General features: G+C 43.2%; 1 pseudogene; it reads right to left on the reverse strand.

The window, feature by feature from the left end:
* Positions 1 to 5656: 5656 nt before the first annotated feature.
* Positions 5657 to 5756, reverse strand: LOC145352808 (U6 spliceosomal RNA; annotated as a pseudogene).
* Positions 5757 to 6546: the final 790 nt, after the last annotated feature.

Raw genomic sequence — 6546 nt, forward strand, 5'->3', positions numbered from 1 at the left:
TTGCAGCAAGACCTCCCTGCTTTTATATTCTATCCCCCTCGCTATAAAGGCCAGCATCCCATTTGCCTTCTTGATCATCTGCTGCACTTGCAGACTGAGTTTTTGCGACTCATGCATAAGGACCCCCAGGTCCCTCTGCACTGTAGCATGCTGCAGCTTTTCGCCCTTTAAATAGTAATCCCTCCTACTATTATTCCTGCCAAAGTGGATAACCTCACAGTTGCTAACATTGTACTCCATCTGCCAGGTCCTCGCTCACTTGCTCAGCCTATCTAGATCCCTCTGCAGACTTTCCACGCCCTCCGCACAATTTGCTTTTCCACTCATCTTCGTGTCATCAGCAAATTTCGTCACCCTACACTCAGCCCCCTCCTCCAGATCATCTATATAAACGGTAAATAGCTAAGGCCCCAGCACCGATCCTTGCGGCACTCCACTAGTTACCAACCACCAATCAGAATAGCACCCATTGATACCAACTCTCTGCCTCCTATTAGGCAACCAATCCTCTATCCACGCTAACACCTTACCCCCAACTCCATGCCCCCTAACCTTCTGAAGCAACCTTTTGTGCGGGACCTTATCAAACGCCGTTTGAAAATCGAGAAACACTACATCCACCGGTTCCCCTCTGTCTACCACACTAGTCACATCCTCATAGAATTCCAATAAATTCGTCAAACACGACTTCCCCTTAACGAATCCGTGCTGCGTCTGCTCTATCAAACAATTTTTCTCTAGGTGCCTCGCTATTTCTTCTTTGATGATGGATTCAAGCATTTTTCCAACAACAGACGTTAAACTAACCGGCCTATAATTCCCTGCCTTTTGCCTACTACCTTTTTTAAACAGCGGCGTAACATTAGCCATTTTCCAATCTTCCGGCACTTCTTCGGAATCCAGCGAAGTTTGGTAAATAATCACTAAGGCATCCACTATCACTTCTGCCATTTCCTTCAGAATCCTGGGATGCATTCCATCCGGTCCTGGGGACTTGTCCACCATAACAGCCCCTACATTACTGACTTGTGACCTGGGTCACCCTGTGATCCCGGATCTCTAGTACCAGTCCTTCAGGCAGCAGCCATGGCCTCCCCAGTGAGGACAAGAGATGGCAGCCTCTGACTGGCCAGCAGCTCTTGGCAGGCCAGATTTCTGTATCCAAAAAGACGCAGCGTGCCTCTCTTGCTGGATCTCCAGCTGGCAGGCGAGACACCTTGCACCTCATTCTGTTCAAACCAACCTCCCATCCATTGACTCTGTCTACATTTCCTGCTGTCTCAGCAAAGCAGCCAGCATAATTAAGGACTCCATGGCACCCCGGATATTCTCTCTTCTATCTTCTTCGGTCGGGAAGAACATACAAAAGTCAGAGGTCACATACCAACTGACTCAAGAACAGCTTCTTCCCTGCTGCTGTCAGACTTTTGAATGAATCTACCTCACACTAAGTTAATCTTTATCTACAGCCTAGCTATGATTGTAACACTACTGTCAGCACCGTCTCCTTTCCTTCTCTGTGAACGGTATGCTTTGCCTGAACAATGCGCAAGAAACAATACTTTTCATTGTATACTTCTACACCTGACAATAATAAATCAAATCAAATTTGTTTCTCTCTTCAGGTATGCTGCCTGACCTGCTAGGATTGAGTTATAGCTGCTACTAAACTGTACTGACGTCATTAAACGTACGGCCATATGAGAGCTGTAAACACCAATAATTCCATTGGTTCTATGTTCTCATTGTGCAATCAGATGATTTAACTCAAGATATGCTTCTCATTATTTTACCAATGTGCCTCAAATCACCCTTACTGAACCACATGCTGGACAATTAGACACAACTGAACATACCCTCACAGGACAATACCAAAAAACAAGACAGATCCTCACCTCAGACAGCGATGATCTCACTTGCTACATCCACCCTCTCTTCCCGTAGCCCGTCCCTGCCTCCACAACCAGGAGTAATTGGGTTAGAAATCAAATAGGATCGTGACCCAATTAAAATGGATTCCAGACCATTTTCTCATCTTCCCAGGATGACATGATTATGCCAAAGTAGCTGTAAATGTTTGAGATCTTTATCGTTCCCATAATAAAGATTAATAAGCCAATTTCTAATGTTAACAATGAAGGATGCTTAGGGACTTATTTGAAACCACATATCATCTCAGACTTTTCATCACCTCATTGATAATATCTTTTATTGTGGCACTAGAACACATGAAGTAGACGCAGGAGTAAGCCATCAGGCCTTTCAGGCCTGCTCGCCATTCAATACAATCATGGCTACTCTATGCCGGCCTCTTTTCTCTGCCATTTCCCCATAGCCCTCTATTCCTCAATCTATCAAATATTCATCCACCTCCACCTCGAATACTTCCAGTGATCCAGCCTCCATTACCCTTGGGGCAGAGAGTTCCAAAGATTCATCACCCTCTATGAGAAGAAGTTTCTATGCACATCAGTTTTAAATGATGTGAGTATGCCGGCGTTGGACTGGCGTAAACACAGTAAAAAGTCTGACAACACCAGGTTTTAGTCCAACCGATTTCAGTTTTAAATGACAAGCGCTCAGGGGGGGCAGTGCCAGGTTGCCAGCCTGGCACTGCCCAAGGAGCACCCCCTTGGCCCCTGACCTCACAGGGTGGGGCCTCATTGACCTCTGTCCCTACTAGCAGGATGAGCACGCCTGGTCCCCGTTGGTGGAGAGCAGTTGTAAACCCACTGGTGGAGACCTCTCCTGGCAGGAGGGGGGAGATGCTAGTGGGCCCAGAGGCCACCATCCCAGACCCACTAATCATATGGAAATTGTAATTTTAATAGGCTAATCAGCTCTACGCCGATTTCTGACGTGGAACTGATTACGTGAAAATAAAGGATCTGGAGGATGCGTGAGTGGCCAGATGCTGGTCGCAAGTCTCACTAAAGTCTCCCCTACTCATCCCCTGATGTCTCCCGGCTACAGGGCTACTCGAGCAGCACAGCAGGCTGGGAATATCCTGGCCCAGATTCTTCCTGTCCTCCTGGCTCGACTCAAATGCATAATTAAGCAACTTTCTCCTCACACTCAGTGGTACAGAGCAAGAATACAGAGTATTGTTAGCCTTTGTAATTAAACAGTACAGCAGAGGTTGAGAAACAGAAGAGTAACAAGATAAGCAAATTGTATTTAGTGTAAGCAAACAAGATTGCTGGTAGATCTCTCACCAGATAAGATGAATTCAGTAGTTGCCATGATTAATTGCTGTAATTAGTTTACAAAGGCAAGTCAGCAAGGTTATCTGATTCCTTGATTTACAAAGCACCACAGAATCAATGAAATGATGATCATTTTGGCCCAGTGCTGGCTATTTATAGGCTTTCACTGCTTGAAAAACTTAGAACAAGAAATAAAATACCGCGCATGCTGAATATCTGAAATAAAAACAGGAAATACTGAAAGAAAGTCATCGGATTGAACTTCCTCTGAGCCCTAAGAGGAAGGGCTCTTAGCAAGGAGACCATATCTACAGATGGTGTTTACCTGGAATTCGGTGATGGACAATGCTCAAGACTGCTACATTGGCTGGAATTTTAACAGCCCACCCATCATGGGAATCGAAGCAGGCTAAGGGCAGAGCATTTGATTTGATTTGATTTATTATTGTCACATGTATTAACATGCAGTGAAAAGTATGTTTTTGCGTGCTGTACAGACAAAACATTCCGTTCATAGAGAAGAAAACAAGACAGTGCAGGATGTAGTGTTATAGCCATAGCGAGGGTGTAGAGAAAGATCAACTTAATGCAAGGTAAGTCCATTCAAAAGTCTGACAGCAGCAGGGAAGAAGCTGTTCTTGAGTCGGTTGGTACATGACCTCAGACTTTTGTATCCTTTTCCCGAAGGAAGAAGTTGGAAGAGAGAATGTTCGGGGTGCACAGGAAGTTCTGTTGACCTATTGGGGGATTTTACAGTTTCGGACGAGAAAAGCCATAAAAACCCATCCAATCTTCTGTTTAATGCAAACATGCCAATCATGCAACAAGGATTGGGAGAACAATAAGTTGGGATGTCTATTTATAGATGAGACCAAATGCATACAGTGATAACTGGGAGGCTATGAAGTATTGTATGATCTTTCATACTTCTGCTCTGTTCTGTCTATAGAGTATATGGAATTCTACAGCACTTCCTCTCCTGTGATAGATAAGGATGGACAGCCATTTGGATACCCCCACGCTTTAGAGACACTGTGAAGTCTATTGGAGTCTGATGAAAAACACAGCAAACAGCACAATAAAAGCGAAGTGAGGACTGTGCACTGACATAATTTAAATTCAAGCAATTTTTTTTGTCTGCTGGAATAAAATCAACCTTGTGAAAGTTTTTGCTTTGTTTTCTGAAGATTAAAGTCGTGTGTGGAGCAACCGCAGACATTGTCAATTTTAATTTCCTGACTGTCCATAAAGGAATAATTCACAAAGGCATATAGAATAATTTACAATTTGTAGAGGTAGTCGAAAAAGTAAATTCATAAATAACTTTATGAATATTGTGGCTGGAACTTACTATACCAGGCTGATACTGGGATGGTGGGACTGATGTATGAGGTGAGATTGACTAGGGTAGGATTATTTTCCCTGGATTCAGTCAAATGGTGGAAGAGGAATCTCATAGAGACTTTTAAAATTTTAACAGGGTTATACAGGGTAGATGCAGGGAGGATGTTCCCAATGTTGAGGGACTTCAGAACTAGGGGACACAGTCTGAGGATTCAGGGTAGACCATTTAGGATGGAGGTGAGGAGATATTTCTTCACCCAAAGACTGGTGAGCCTGTGGAATTCATTACAACAGGAAGTACGTAATGCCAAAACATTGAATGTACTTAAGAGGTGGCTGGATATAGCACTTGGGGTGAATGGGATCAAAGGTTATAGTGACAAAACAGGATTAGGCTATTGGACGATCAGCCATGATCGTGATGAATGGAGGAACAGGCCCGAAGGGTCAAATAGCCTCCTCCTGCTCCTATCTTCTTATCTGATTGGCCTTTAAAAGAATTTTGGAAAAAATCCTTGTATTTCAAACTGAGGAAGTTTTAAACTGAAAAATACGGTTTGCATTTGTTTACCCCGCACATCAGCAAAACGCTTCACAGCCAATGAATTCCTCTTGAAGAATAGTCATTGATGATAAATAGCCTCATGAATCAGCCAATTTCCTTGGATCAAGTTCCCTCATGGAGAAATGACGTAACTGATGAGCTAATTTGTCCTTTGGTGGTATTTGTCAAGAGATAGTTTATATTCAAGAATTGGTGGAACTCTTCAAAGAAAAGTGTATCATAGAATCATAGAATGCTACAGTGCAGAAGGAGGCCATTCAGCCCATCGAGTCTGCACCGGCCACCATCCAGGCCCTATCCCCACAGCCCCATGCATTCACCATAGGTAGTCCCCCTGACACTAAGGGACAATTTAGCATGGCCAATCCACCTAACCCACATATCTTTGGACTGCTAGAGGAAACCGGAACATCCGGAGGAAGTCTGAGCAGACGTGGGGAGAAAGTGCAAACTCCATATGGACAGTGACCAAACTGGGAATTGAACCTGGGTCCCTGGCACTGTGAGGCAGCAGTGCTAACTATTGTGCCATCGTCTCACCCATTATATGGAACACTTCATGAATTTGCATATCATCCTTGTGCAGGGACCATGGTCATCACTGTGTCATTCCAAGCAAGAACCGTAGGGAAGCTTTTCAGGCTTATCTAAGCAGGTAAAAGAGGCCTCGGTTCAATGCCTCAAAAACAACACCTCTCCATCTTCATAATGAAGGGTTCCATTAGTAAAGATTGCTTAGCTGGGGACCAGTTGAAGGATCCCAAGAAAGCTTATACTTTGAAGGATAGCAGAGACACTGAGGAAAAATTTAGAGAATTCCTGAGAGCTGTGGCTCTCTGGTTTGGTCCCAGGAAGTGAACAAATCTTCAAGAGCTTAACAAGCAGCCAAAGTATTTCTAGGAGATATCATAAGGGAAAAGGAAAAAGCAATTGAGAACATTGGTATTTTGACCGTGTTTTTGTAAAACACAAGTATTCACCAAATATCATTCTCATTTAGTAGTGTTTGCTTTATTTGATTCTTGTGTAGTAAAATTCATTTGTTTTAAACTGTGGAATTTTAGAACTTCACTCTTTCAGCAAATAACAAGAATTTTGAATTTCTCTTTAAACATTAATGGTCTCTACGGGGTTCATATCAAGTGTAAAAGCTATTGGTCATCAACAATAAAAGTGTCGAAGACATCAATAAACCATGGATCCTAAATCTAACCCTAACAATGGGCTAGGGTTAGGGTTATTTCTGGACAGGGATGAGGGAGAACTATGGAAACTCCCCTTACTGTACATAATCAGTGTGTTTTTAAAAAATATATGTTTCTTGGGAATGTGGACAATTTGAATGACCAGCTTATCATGGGTTCTAATAAAGAGAATTATTTAGCCTCAAACTCACCCCAGAAGTCAAATGTTATGTCACTTACTCACCAC

This window comes from Carcharhinus amblyrhynchos, chromosome 14 (assembly GCF_965287045.1).
Source record: "Carcharhinus amblyrhynchos chromosome 14, sCarAmb.v2.hapA, whole genome shotgun sequence".
Taxonomy (NCBI): Eukaryota; Metazoa; Chordata; class Chondrichthyes; order Carcharhiniformes; family Carcharhinidae; genus Carcharhinus; species Carcharhinus amblyrhynchos.